This window comes from Pinus tabuliformis, chromosome 8 (genome assembly GCF_031772625.1).
Source record: "Pinus tabuliformis cultivar Carrire ecotype Pingquan chromosome 8, CPIR1, whole genome shotgun sequence".
NCBI classification, from domain to species: domain Eukaryota; kingdom Viridiplantae; phylum Streptophyta; class Pinopsida; order Pinales; family Pinaceae; genus Pinus; species Pinus tabuliformis.
Genome location: NC_142294.1, coordinates 188,089,686 through 188,105,088, shown reverse-complemented (window position 1 = coordinate 188,105,088; position 15,403 = coordinate 188,089,686).

Below are 15,403 nucleotides of genomic sequence, written 5' to 3'. Positions count from 1 at the left end.
TTAAATATAGTGCATGACTTTTTCAAGTTTTTCATTATTTTTGTTTTCGTTGACATGATTGATCCAAAATATAGGTTTAATATTTTACAACCAATTAAGTTTTTTTAATTTAGATCATTTCTTAAACACAATACAATGTGATAAAATTTAAGAGAGAGTTGGGGAGGGGGTGGAGAGTGGGAGGGAGATAGTGAAAAAGTTGAAGGATAGAGAGAGAAGAAAGAGAGAGTGATGGGGGGGAGCGAGGGAGGTGGGAGAGAGGGAGTGAGAGGAAGGAAGAGAGAGAGAGAGAGAGAGAGAGAGAAATGAAGTTGGAGTGGGGGAGAGAAAAAATACATAGAGAGATAGAGGTGGAAAGAGAGAGGAGTGAGAAGGGAGAGATGGAGAGTGAGTGAGGGAGAGAGGAGAGGAGGGAAGATAAAGAAGATCAGAGGATAGAGATAGGGAGAGAAGGGAAATGGAAAGAGATGGAGACATAGAGATGGAGAAGGACAGGGAGGGGGGGGATAGTGACAGAGTTGGAAGGAAGAGAGTGAGAGATATGAAGAGTGACTTTGGGGGAGAGATAGAGGGAGGTGGGAGATAAGGGATAGATAGGAAGGGAGATAGAGATGAGGAGAGAGAGATGGAATTGGAGGGGGTAGGAGAGGAAGGGAACAAGAAAAAATAGAGGGAGAAAGGTGGAGAGAGAGGGGGTGAAAAGGGAGTCATGGAGAGAGAGTGTGGGAGAGAGGAGATTAGGAGGGAATAGAGAGAAGGATATAGATAGAGAGGGAGAGAAGGGGAAGAGAGAGAGTGTGTATGTTTGCGGGGTCAGATAGAGAGAGGGAATAACAAAGATACACAAATACAAATATAGATATAATATAGTATTATATAACCAACCTAGATCCATATTAACCCTATAACTATCAAGTGGTGAGAGAGATCCAATCTCTCGAGGTGCAAACATTTCCCCAAGTTTTGCACTAGAAAAAATTTTGCACCTCGAGAGATTGGACCCCTCTCGGCGCTTGATAGATCCGGGGTTAAGATGGATCTAGGTTGGTTAATATGAAATTAAAGTAGTTTTTATTTGATATTGTAGTCTTAAAAATTCAAATTTCCCTTCAAATTAATTTCAAATTGGAATTAGATCCAATTATATTCAATGAATAGATTTCTAAAAAATACATAAAATTATTTTTTTATTAAAAAATATTTTATTTAAATTACAAATTATTAGAGATAAATAATGCAAAGTTGGCTCACCTATACACCATGTGAGGATGAAGAAGTGTTTAAGGAAGGATAACCTTTCAACCAATCTTGAACAACCTTTCAATCCCTTATCACTTGTAAGTTTAGATTGCTTGACATAATTGAGATGACTAACATAAAAAAATTGATTCATATTATTGTAGTACTTGTTAGGTATTTGTATTTTTGTTCTTACACTAAGTTAGTCATTCATGTTAGTCATTTTTTGTTGTATTACTTATTAGCTAGTCATATATTTCAACCTGTGACTAAATTAGTGATTTATGTTAGTCATTTTTAGTTCGGTCACTTAAGATTGCTCATTTTTTGTAGTATTTCACTTGGAAAAGCTCTAGTGACTAACTTTTTTAGTCACCTAGTCACTAATTGCTCATTTTCTACTAGTGTAGGCTAGGTCAAGTGGCCAGATATAAGATAAGATTTTAATGACAATCCCTTTTGCAATTGTCATGTTTCCTGTCTGACACCCTATATATGTATCTACAGTGTCTAGCCATGGTCTGCATAATATCATAGGGTATCCATCCAGCCTATTTCTAGGATTGATAACCAGAAAGTCCACTATGTACTCTCAGGAATCTACTGAAATGATAATATCGTCCAAAGTGCCTTCTAGTTTTACTACTGATCTATCAGCCAATTCCAACATAATGCAGGTCAGTTTCAGTGTTGTGATTCCAAGGATCCCACAAGTTTATACAGTCAAAATGTTTATTATGGATCCTAAGTACACTAAGGTATTTGGGAAGTTATGACCCCTTATTTGAACAGTAACTACTGGATTTCTAGGGTCATCATATTTAATAGGTATTTTCTTCCCTAAGATGAGATCAAAAAGTGTCCCAAGAACATGGACTATAGGAGAGTCTTTTGGTTTTCTCCCAGGCTTCTTGACACACAGATGGTTTTAGCATAGATCGGGACATCTAGAATAGCTTGGAGAAGAGGAATTTTAATACATATTTTTTTAGTACCCCTAAGAGATCAAAATCAAAATAGACTAGTGGTTTGAGCACAGTAAGTCTCTCAGGGAATGGAGGAGCAACGTCTGTAGTTTTAATAGGCTCTTGTTGTTTGGTTTTCTTATTAGGTGCCTATGTTTCGGTGACAACTACTTTGGAAGAAGGGTGTTCTGTTGAGGCCTGCTCTTGGTTTCCTATACTGTATTATGGAAAGATAGCCCATACAGATCTCAGTCACATCTCATTACATTCAAAAGAGATAGAACCACAATCTGAGTTTTCAAAGATCTACAAATATTGGATGGGCTTTTTATTCAGATAAGGATTCAGTTGAGAAGGTAATTGAGGATGCAATGGAGGTGGAACATTTGGGGGTAACTGAGGTGGAGGTTGTAATGGTGGTTGTCACTAAGGCAATGTTCAGGTAGATTGATTAATTGGTCCCACATAATGCTGCCACTTCTGAGACCACATTAATCCCTAAGTAGGTGAGTTTTCCCAATGTGAAGGGTATGAATTATTTGATGGATTTTTCCATGAAGATGTAGGGTACTATTGATTTTTCCATGAATATGTAGGGTAGTGTTGATTTTTCCACAAGGTTCTAGTGAATGGCTGATTTATCTAGGGTGGTGCAGAGTATGGCTGAGATTTCCAGATGGTAATAAAAGGTTGTTGGTTGTACCACGTTGATCCCAGAATCTGTTGTTGAGTATATTGTCCAAAATAAAACATAGAAGGATCATGCATCATACCTGGAGGGTGGGTCTGCCACTATTTTCGATGTGTCATGAGGTACGCTATCTCTAGGTCTTCGTCATCTTCCTTGAATACATTCTTCAAAACAGGGAGTGAAGGACAACGTTGAGTTGAGTGATCTTTAGTGCAAATAGCACATATTTCAATTGTGTCCAGCAAACATTATTTGTGGTTGTGCTTCTTCTGACAACGAGGATAGAAAATAGCCAGGGCTTGTTCTGCATCAGCTTATTTTTGCTTCACCTATAGGACATCCAAATATGTAGTTAATGTACTCAAAATATCAATTTTTAAATCTTATAAAATATTACCAATTTCTTCTCGTGTTACTCCTCCACCTGTGGTTATGCTAGATCTATTGAGAGTGTCTTGAATTCCAGATTTGGTTCGTGTACTCCCTCATGAGAACCTGATACAAAGTTTTAATATATCGTCATATTCCTCTTTGGAAATTTCACCATGTCCCATTATATTAAGTGTTTCTATCCATTCATCTTTCATGCCCTTAACAAAGCAGTTTTCAATATATTTTTGGGTAAAGTAGTGTATGGTGATCTTTGCAAATTGTATTGAAATCTTTCAACATATTCTTCCAAAGTTTCATCTTCTTTTGACATCATTTTAAATATTCTTTCTCTTAAATCCCTAAACCAACAATAGTCCTGATATTTAGTAAGGAAGGCTTCTTTCATTTGATCCCATGAGGTTATAGTACTGCCTCCTAGTCCCATGAACCAATGTAATGTTGCTCCCTTTAAGGTAGAAGGAAACAATTTAAATTTTTTAGGGTTAATAGTATAATCATAACCTCGACATAAAACATCAAACTCAAACAAAAATGTGTCAGGATCCTCAGAAGCCATTCCATGGAAATTTGGAAGATTTTGTAACAAGATAGCTTTCATTGGTTCATTAGCCTAAGGGTCAACAATAGGATATTATATGGTTGAATTTTTTGTTCCTACTATTGTGTTTTCCATTTGGGTAAATATCTGCCAGTAATCTTCAAGAATATTGTGATTAGGAGGTACTATCTAGAAAATAATATGTTGTTAGGGTTCCAACCCTTGACCAGATCTCATAGAACTATTCATATCAAGAACTTCAGGTTCTCTCCTTACAACACGTGCTACAGGAAATTTCGGTTCAGAAAATCGTGGGTATGGCTCACTCGTCTCACCTTCCCCCTCTTTTAAATTGCAAGAATTCCCCTCACTTTTACTAGAAGGACTGAGATGCCTAACAGTTATATCTTGAAAGCTTTTCTCAGATCCTACAGTTTTATCATGAATCTCAGCGTTAGCTGCAGTAGATGACCCTGCTACTCAAGGGGCAATAATAAAACCCTTCCCAAATACTGTTCAAAAACCTACCAATGCTTGGGACTCTGATTTGTGAATGATTTCGTCTATAAAGATTGTCCTTCCAAGGCCAACTTGACCTTGGGTTTTAGTGGTTTTTAGGGTAAATTTTTTATCTATAACTATCTGGTTTGTATTCCTAGGTGTCATACACACTAAACGATCTAAATATATCAGCTGAGAGTAGGTATCGGCACAAGCATTTTACTTAGTGCATGCGCAGGTTCTTACCTTCTGTCTTTAATACCCAATCCTTCAGTGATATGACTAGCACTTCTTTGACAACCTCCCCAACAACGGCAAAATGTTGGGCCATTTTGTTGTTCCTAAATGACCAATTGACCTCTACACATTAAATCATCAACCCAGAGTTTCATTTTCTTATTTCAAGGTTGTCCAAGTAGTTTGTAAAAGAGATAGTGCTCATATCACCTAACTTGTATGAACCTAATGAAAAGTAAAGATATATGAATGAAAGGAATAGCTCATACTTACTGAAAGAAAAAAATCAAATTTGGCTTCTAAACTTCAATCTTAAACAATCAAGACTACTAAAGAAATCAAATTGTTAATTCTCCTACAAAAAATAGTGAAGAAATCCAACTGAATACAAAGTTGTATCCTAGGGAATTGCATATGCAAGAAAGGAATAACACTATAGATAGAGATGAATTTGTTAGAAATGATATTAAATCATAAGAATTAACAACTCTACATTAATCAATAGGAAACAACAAGGAAAGATAACACTCCAAAGAACCAATTGCAATAAATTTAACTTTATGATATTGAATTGTAACTATTATGAAACCACACACTTTAACAGTGAATTTGATTAACGGCAAGTATATCTTGAGAACAACTAAATAATTAAATAACATGAATTGAAAAGTGGAATACAAACTTAATGATACAAGAAAGGACATTAGTAGTTCCAGGACTAGGCCCAAAATCATTGGAATTCAACTGCTTCATAGCTAACTCAGCGCAATAAGTTAAAATTGAACTACAAAAGTCTCCATTAAATTATAACGAGTAAATTACAAGGAATGTCTGTAGAGATTTAGAATATAGATCAAAATGATTATATCTCAAACTCTCATACTGAGGTTCAATTCCTCATTCTTATATTACAAAACGAGTCTAATTTCAAATAGAGAGTGATCCCAAGAATCTGAAGATTCTCAGGATTCTCTATTCAAATTACAGAAATATCCATCGTTTCCCAGAATAGCAGGGCTAGGATATTTTCTCCAACTGATTCATCTAGGATATAAGTCAATCTCGTTCAGACGGCTATAATTAACCTGAACAACCCCACATAATTTTTTCTTCCTATGCTATTCCAAGGAACAACATCTGGTATCAGATATCCCTATTCAAATAATGGTTAAAATCATAAGTAAACCGCGCCTTTCGTAATTTAAATCAATTCAAAGAGATAAAATAATGAAAATCCATTGAATCCCTTCTAGAATCTATATTGCGCAAGTTATCCTATTCTGCACACAAAAAGTCTTATAAAACAAACATAAAAATAAGAAATGAGATAAGAAAATTGTATCAATTACAGAGCCCAACACTTGCCTCATTTCGTGTAATGCTTCTCAAATCTCCTGCTTGATCTCTTCTCCTGACCTTACTTCTTTTGGTGCACCAGTAGAAGGTATCTTGTATATTGTGACGAGGGATTCTAATCCACTATGCAATTTATATTAAACTGATATTGTCTTAATCATACTTTGCTCAATCTTTCATGCAATTGAAAAAACATTCTCACTTTCACCCTATCCAACTTAGCCTCCAACCTATCCTTCTTAGGAAATTTTGTTGGTGCATTAGGATACTTTCTGCTCAATTTCTAAATAAAATCTACTTCCGAGAGAGCTATTCTTATCAATGTTCCCCTTTCTTGAAATTCTCTTTGCATGTCAATTAGTGGAGATACTACCTTATGCATGATTGTTATTTCATCATATACTTGTTTCATGACCTCTTCCTACTCTTTAAGCTCTTCATGAATTGTTGCTTGCAAACTCTCTCAACAGAAGTTTGTAGTGGATAGACTTTGATTGTATATGTGAAGTTGCTCATTCTATTATTTTGCACTCGCTAACTCTTTCTTCAATATTTGAACCTCCTTACTAATAAAACATTATTTTTAGTTGCAACTGTGAATCTTGTGCCTATAGAATCTATTTTCGTATGAGTGGTCCTTGTATCTACTACAATATCCCTTTCCAAAGTGACCAAGATAGGCTTATCTCGTTCATTGGGTAATACTTTCTTCTCTCCTAACTGATATTGAACTTGATATTGAACATGATTCCAATTTCATTGACCAGAATATTCTCCGTAGTAATGGGTGTGGGAGGTCGAATATTTAATGTAGGCATTATTGGTTCAACTACCAAATTTTCCAATCTAGCTTATTTTTCTTGTTTATCAACTAATTGTTTGGAGATCAGTTCTTCCTCTAATTGCTTAGCCACTGCTTATTCCTCTCTCTTCTTCCTTTCTTCTTCTTCAATTTCCTTCTTTTTCAATTGCTCTTCTAGTTTGAATTTCTCCTCTTCTTCCTTTTGTTTCTTGTGGTGTTCATCTTCTTTTTTCTTCTACATTGCTTCTTTCATGTTCTTCAATGTTTCTTTCTTTCGCCTCTCGTGCTCTTCCTTCTTCTTTGTTTCCTTCTTTAAGCATACCCTTGTTTTATTATCTTCTTCTCTTCTTCTACTAGCTTATTTTCATCTTGATCTGCTTTAAGATTTATATTATTTTCCCTTTTAGCCTCTTGATCTTATTTTCTTTTAAGCTCAACCTTCTCTTGAGTATCCATGTTTTTTGGGGATTCTTCTTCCAAATATTTCGGAACATTTGTGACATTGGAAGGACCTATTCCTTTGGTAGCTTCATTTTATTTAGTATAATTGAAGAAATTCTTAATATTTTCTTCTTTTGGCCAAGAAGTAGAAGTGTACATCCAACTATATTTTATTCTTATGAAATGCTAAGTGACGATGTCTGTGGGGTTATATTTTTGATAGCCCAACTTGCCAAACTTGAAACGCTCTAATTTTTGTGTTTTTTCGTCTACTTCATTTATAATTTTAAGAATGTGTGCTCCTACACATGATGGGAAGATTGACCAAGTTGACTTCTTTGCTTCTTATAACAAACTAGATAACCCTGTAGAGAGTTGGTATGAAACTTCCTACATCATCATTTTATCAGTGAAAATAAATGGTAGCTTATGGGGACTTCTATATGCATCGAATACTCGTATGAAGGTTCCAACAACTACAGTAAACTAATCAGTAACTACTAGAAAGGATGCTCTTGCTCTATCAGACATGCAAGGTGGTTCACTATCAAAAAGTATTCGGTACAACACTGAGATGAAATGTTTCGTAATATTAGTATAAGCCCCTCTATAATATGTCTCCCATATTAAATTAAAATAAATATGGAAAGGCAACACATTGCTGGAAAATGTCCACTTCCATCCCATCCCTGGAAATTTCATCTTCGCACAAATTTTGTACAATAAGTGGGAATACATATAAAACTCAAGCTACTCCTGCTCTATTGTAGTTTTGGATCTTCTGACATAGTTCTTAAGTGAAGTTTCTATGAGGCCAGCCCAGTTGAAGATGGTCCCTTTGGTGGCACAAGGATATACCATGTAGACCCACTTTTCTTCAAAGAACTCAACATTTTCTATTCCATAAATCTTGCAACAGATTGCCATTAAATACTAATACACTCTCCTAAGCATTTTGTTCTTGAACATGCCTTCAATCCTTTGTCTAAACTTGATGGGTTATTGCGACCACGACTTTAAGGATTTCTTTAGTGGACTCTTTAATGTTTTCATACCACCTTGAATTGAGATACTACTATGGTTTAGTTAGTTTGTAATACACGTGAATATCCCGTAACTAATACGAGGTTAGTGGCACAACTTTAGTATGTGGGGCTATCATGTTCTCATGATCCATCTATTGTAGAATCCATTCTATTGTTTTAGCACAAGAAAGCGAAAGGGTATGGGAAGCTACTTTATAAAATTTTGATCTTTTGATGTTGATAAACACATTTGTCTCATTCTCCCTCTAGAATTTATTTTCTCGAAAACTCTCTGAATATCTTGGGTGGTCACAGAGGTATCAATTTTCCAATATAACAAGTTGTGTCTTTAAGAATTGGTACTTTGGATTTAGGACTATCCACCACACCTTCAATGTCTCTCTCAATTGTATCTCTTGCTAGCCCTTTTCTTGTAGTTTTTTTCCATGCTTTTAGTTGATGATGGTATATTAATGCACTGCAAGTCTACTGTCCCTTAAAGCTCAAATATATTCATTGCATGTAAAATATGTTATCCCAAAAGCCATAATCTATTTAATTTTCTATTGTATATTTTTCTTTAAAAAAATAGTGCGTTGGATCATTTGGTCACAGTCACACTTCTCAGGGATATGGTTATGGCTTGGTTGAAATTGCAATTCTCAGTAATAAAGGGATCAATGAAAAGAGATGAGGGGCTAGATTGCATGGGCATGCTAGTAAGGAGGATGGAGAAAGTGTGTTAATCACAATCAAATGTTTTAGATCGAAAGAGATTAGGATACAAGGCTAGGATGTGTGTATGTGATAATTAAGGGTAGAAGGACAATGTGAATCACATTTAGGTTTTGTAAGGATAAAAAAATATAGTGAGGAGGGATGAGGCTTTATATCATACAAGTGTCATAGCTAAGCTAATTGCAATCGAGAGCTATAGGAATAACATGTAATAAAAAGGGTTTAGGATTAAAATGCATGAAGGAAATATCAAAGCGAGTCACAATCGAGACTCACAAGAGTAATCATCAAAGAAATGGAATGAATCATTAAACTACGTGAGAGCTACTAAGCGGTTGAGAAATCTTAGAGTAAGAAATTTGACTAAGGAAAAATTGCAATCAAGGATTGTACATGAAGAGTCAAAACTTTGTCTTATTGAGATGCAACTATTGAGATGCAACTATGTGATTGGGGAAATTAAGATTTGACTAAGTGTTCAAGACGTTTTTTGCCTGGATAATGCTAGGGAATTGTTTAAAATGAAAGCGCAACCATATGCATATATACATTTAACTATTATGAGAATACCAAGAACAATGGGAATGTGAAATATCACACACAAAATAAGAAAATGTGTAAATTGAAAAATTTAAGGGGATGGCTTTCCTTGATCCAATCGTTTGGGTGCAACTACAATCCAGAACGGTATTTGAGATCCCTACTCAATAAATTTGCATATATCTCTTTGAAATCATCACATAATGAAATGAATAATGGGTTGAAGTCCCTTTTATAGATTTCATCCACACATGTAAGGGTTAATGAATTCAATGTAGACTTGTGTTTTGAAGTGTGATATAGTTTTAGATAGTGCAACAAGTTCATTCAGTGCTCACTACTACTACATAATATGATTGTGATAGCTCTCAAAGGGGTGCTACTTTTTCTATGACTAGAAGATGTGGTTGCAATTGACTAAGACAAATTGTGATAATTACTTTTCAAAGAGACTTATAATACTTAGGAAATTCATTCCCTTGAGAGTCTAATAAGGGGCTCTAAAATTTTAAGATGTCAAAAATTTTGGGGAGTTGCTGTAGTAGCTACAACATGCCCTTAATTTCCCTTGCATCCCTTCATGAGACATTACTAAAAATGAGGACATTGACAATAAAAAGAAGATGAGTGATATGGAGGGTGAGGGATACCTCAATTCCTTGTAGGTCATTCCTTCTTCAAAATTCCTCCAAGGATCTGATAAGACCCTCTGCAACTAGTAGGAAAAGAAGAGGTGAAATGAGGGGGCCTTGTTTTAGTCCTCATTCTGCCTGAAAGAAAGGAGAGGTTAAGTTGTCGATGAGTCCAACAAAGGAGACAAAATATATGCAACTCATGATCTATTTAATGAAATATAGCTTAAATCCAATATGGGTGAGTAGAAGTTGGATATAGAGCCAACTTACATGATCAAATGCTTTGGATATATCAATTTTAAGGATTGTGCCCTTCAATCTATTGGAGAATATAGTAGGGAAACTATTAATTCAATTCTTGTGAGCTTTATTTGTTTTCTTATGTTTCTTTATTAGAACTTTTCATCAAACAATTATCAAGAAAAGAAATAATAGAGACAATGGACAAAATAATTTGCCTCCAAGCCAAGACAAAACCCCTTTGTTGTCAGTGCAACAAACACCCTCCAAAATTTGGTCTACACTCAAATTTTGGAGCTTATTGTGGATCTTGTGATCATTCGTTCTATAGTCAGTTTATGGTCGATTAATTCTTTGTTAAGTGTGTGAGTCTTCTTCTTAGATTGTAAGTGTTGAAGTCACTTGCTCACACATGCCCAGTTTGCAAAAAGTTCATGCGCGCATTATTTTATGCAAGCTTGAACATGCATAACACAAGTCCATCAAGACATTTCCTGTGTAATGTTCAACCTATGTCGATATTCAATGTGCACTTTCATTGATAGTCTCTCACTTTTGGTTGTGATTATACTTCTATTCTGGTGAGTTTTTGAAATTGTAACTTTTGCGCACCTTCGCTTTTGCAAGTGTCACGTTCATGTTTACGATTGTAGATTTTTCTTGTTTTCACTTTAATAAGTGTCTTTTTCATGTTATCTTTTCTTTGGCATGTGTCGTTTTCAATGTCGCTTAAATTTTGCGAGCGTTAATTGCACTTTTCTCTTACTATCGCAAGTGTCATCTTTTGTCATGGGAAGTGTCACATATCACATAAGTAGAGTTATGGTTTTTTTCAAGGGGTAAATTTGGTGTTAATGTGTCCTATTTATCATATAGATATTTATTAGACTCATTCCCAAATTTGTATACATTTTCACACAAGTGTTGTCACTCTCATCGCAAACTGTACCTTTAGTGTCACACTTGGAAGAAGTTGTTGTATTGTTGTCGCATTGAGGGGTTCATGTTGCTCTTGCCTTTTGAGTGATTATTGTTGTGTAATTGTAGAGTCCAAGAACCGCTTTACCTTGACACCCTTTTTGTCCATATTTCCTCCTTTTTTCTATTTCTATCATCAAAATAAATGCAATAATTATAAGGTTTTTTAAGGTAAGCACACATATGTCCTCTTTTTCATATTTTTTCTATATTACTTATTGTTTTATTAAAGTTTACATTCAGCTACAAAATTAAGATTCTATAGCTAATCCACAAATCTGCAGCTACTTCCATTGTTGACAAGGTTCAAGTGCGCCAAATCAACAAAGGAGTATATGGGTAGATAGAGAATGATCCTCTCATGGATTTCTTCATGTTTACTTGAACCAATCCATCAAGATAATTGCACTATAATACGGTCAACCATGATAGTCAATTGCAAGATAATGTGCCGGAACAGAGTCTGAGTTTCAAGAGATATTATCGATTTGCTTTTTCAAATAAAAAATCGATGAATAAGTGATATGATTTGGTTTGATAAGTACTGTAGCGAAGATACTTAGGCTTGAATTTCTCATGTTGTTAATTAATAAAATGCTATAAGAACAATGATCGCTCTGTGTTTTGGTGCGCGCCACCATATGTAATTTTGAAAGCATCTTGTTGAAACTATTTTCTGATTAATAGATCTTGGTTCATACATTTTATGTTGCGTTGATTAAAGTTGCTTATTGCCTCATGGAGGGACCCTGCGTGCAGATCAAGTGTTGACTCACTTCAAGTATATTTTGTTTTGTTTCTTAGAATTAATTTATGGATGCTCTATTTTATATTTTTAGGATGCAGTCTAATGGAGTTCACGATCAAATAGATTTTTGCATCAATAAATTCGTTTGCTTTATACCTAGCATAACTCAATCATTTCGTTTGCTTTATACCTATCATAACTCAAACATTTCATTTTATTTCTACCTAGTATAATTCAATGATTTTGTTTCATAGTTCAGTTATTTCATAGCTTATCAATCTTGTTCTTGTTTTAATTTTGCATTGAACGAAGTTGCAATAGTGAAGTCACAGTCTTTTCTTAGCATCTGAATTCAAGCATCTTTCATTTTCCAATTTGATAAAATAGGATCTCCTTCACATCTTTTCATGCTTTCATAATTAGCCTAGTTTAGCTACAGCATAAAAATCCAAAAATAATCAAAAATAGTTTAACAGAGTAGAGTTAGGATCATTATTCAACCATCCCACAAAGTTCAATTCAATTAGGATTAATTTTAGAATAACCAATTAACAAATCTCAAAGATAATACTCTAATATAGACAGTAACATCATCTCCATACTGATTCTATATTTAGACATTAGCCATAACATAAACACCTTAACGACATAAGTAACTTCTAGAACATACAGTGCACTTGTACTTTGTCAGTTTACCTACCCTGGTTAATCATTTATGCTTACAATTTAAGAACATTAAATTGACTAAAAATTTTGGCACCGTTGCCAGGGAAGTACAAATAGAAGTTTAAAAAAAATCATCAATTAAAAACATGATATGTGCAGGGAAAGAGACTCTAGAAGTAAATTTGTAGGACAAGGAAGAAGCTTAATCCCCACAAATCCACTCACTCCACCACAACTTCGAAGTTCCACACCACCTACTCAAACCCAAATTCCATTTGTAGGACAACGAAGACTTCCTGAAGTCTCAAGATCAGAAATCCAATCCAGAACTTCACCTACATCATCTACTGAAGCTATAATTGAAGAAAATGCTACATCTCCAACTACAGGAGTAGTTTTTCTATCTTCTACTAGTGAACAAATTCTAGGAGAAGAATTAGAAATTCCCAGTGAAGAAAAGGAATAAGAAACTTATTTTGGCTATCCACTGATAGAGGAAGCAGAAGAATTAGAAGAACCTTACATTAGTTCTAAAGAATATATCATGGCTGAAGAAGGGGAAGGTGAGGTGTACAATGTCAATGGTGAGCACAATAGGATTGCAGGAGGAATAGGTAGAGGAGGAGATGGAGATAGAAATAGAGGATGGGGTAGAGGAAGAGGAAATCAATATCCTTTTGGATTTCCTATTTTTTATGAAGATACAACCCTCATAATGAAAAATATTTCACCTTTTATTCTTCCTAATTTCCATGGAAAAAGAAGTGAAGACCCAGAGACATTTCTCTTTGAATTTGAAGTATTATGCAGATCATATGATTATCTATGAAATTGTTCCCTGCTTCCTTAAAGGATTCAGCATTAAAATGGTTCATGAGTCTAGGGATGAATTCTATAAGGACATGGGAAAAAATGAAAGAAGCTTTCTTAGAGAAATATAAATATTATTGTATGCCTCATAACATTAAAGACGATGTCTTCAAAATGACACAAAAAGAAGATGAGAACCTTGAAGACTTAGTTGAGAGATTTGTCTATAATATTAAAAGAGCAAAAAAGGATAATTTGGATGAGGAAACTTTGAAAGCCCTCCTACTCAAATCTATCAAAGATGAATGGATCGATCTCCTTAACTTAACTGAAAAAGGAGATATTTCTCAGTTATCATTTACAGATGTCTGTGATTTATGTGTACATATCTCAAGGGGTAAAGCATGAGTTGGAAAAAGTCTTAGATACCCTCTCTTATCAAGAATTAATAAATATGCAGTTGGGACCGTCAGTAGAGAAGAATTAGGAATCTTTCTTGATACTTTCAAGAAATATATTTTAGGGAGTCTAAGTGAACAAATAGAGACCCTTAAAATATAGAACAAGAAAAAATCTGAAAATTTTGCATTATCCATTTTCTATCCTAGATGTCGAAGGAAGCATTCTCTAAGAGAATGTCCTTTATACTTAAAAACTATAGAAATTTGTGTCATATGTGAAGATGACCATGACACTAAGGAATGTCCTTCTTTATGAGGTCTCAAGGCTATATCTAATGATGAACGGATACCAAAACAAGTAGACCCTCTTTACTTTATTGCCAAGAGACCATGGCAGAACTCTCAAACAAATCAACCACAAGGATTTAGATCACAACAATTTGCTCAGTCTTCACAAAATAATTGGAATCCATCTTGGCAGCCTTGGGCTCAGCCACAATCACAATCTCAGAATCAAGGATGGCAAAATTCTTATGGGGCTTATGCTCAATATCAACAATATTCACCATCCTATCCTAATTTTCCACCACAATTCCTGCCCCAATCTAATAAAATTCCTCAAGCCAATCAATTACCTCAAGTCCAAGTTAGAAATCAAAATCCACAACTCTCCCTACCATTCGCACAAAAATCAAATCAATTACGCACTCAACCACTTCCAAATCCCAATAATAAAATATCACAACAACAACTTGTTTGCAACATGGAAGGGAAAAATCCTCAAAACCTACGTAATAACTCCTCTAGATGTAAATAATGTTCAATTAAGGTCTGGGAGAGTATTGCAAAGAAAACCCCTTATTGTTATTCAAGAAGCAAGGATAAATCTTGAAAAACATAAAAATCAATCTTAGGAAGGAGAAACCTCTCTCCCTCAAAATGAGAATAATCGAACAGAAAATGTTCTAATAAATACTCCAATTATAGAACAACCATCGGTATCCATTAGACCACCTTTTCCTGAACGGTTGAAAATTGATGAAGGAGTAGAAAAACAAATCACATTGCCTAATTATAATATGATGGATGAATTAAGAAATGTCTGTATAAAAATTCCTTTATTGCAAGCCATAAAAGAAATACCAATCTTCACAAAAACAATTAAGGAATTAAGTACTCAAAGATCAAGAAGAAAAAGAAAAGGCATAAAAAGAATTCAATTAGTCGGGAAAATTGCAGACATCATGATGGGGAAAACAACAATCTAAAAATATCTAGATCCAGGGAGCCCCATTGTGAAAATTCACATCAATGGAATTGAAATAACACACACATTGATTGATCTAGGAGGAACCATAAACATAAAGAGTAAATAAGTTATGGATTCACTTAGACTTCCTAACCTTCAATACACACCAACACTATCACAATTAGCAAATAGGTCTGTAATTAAACCTGA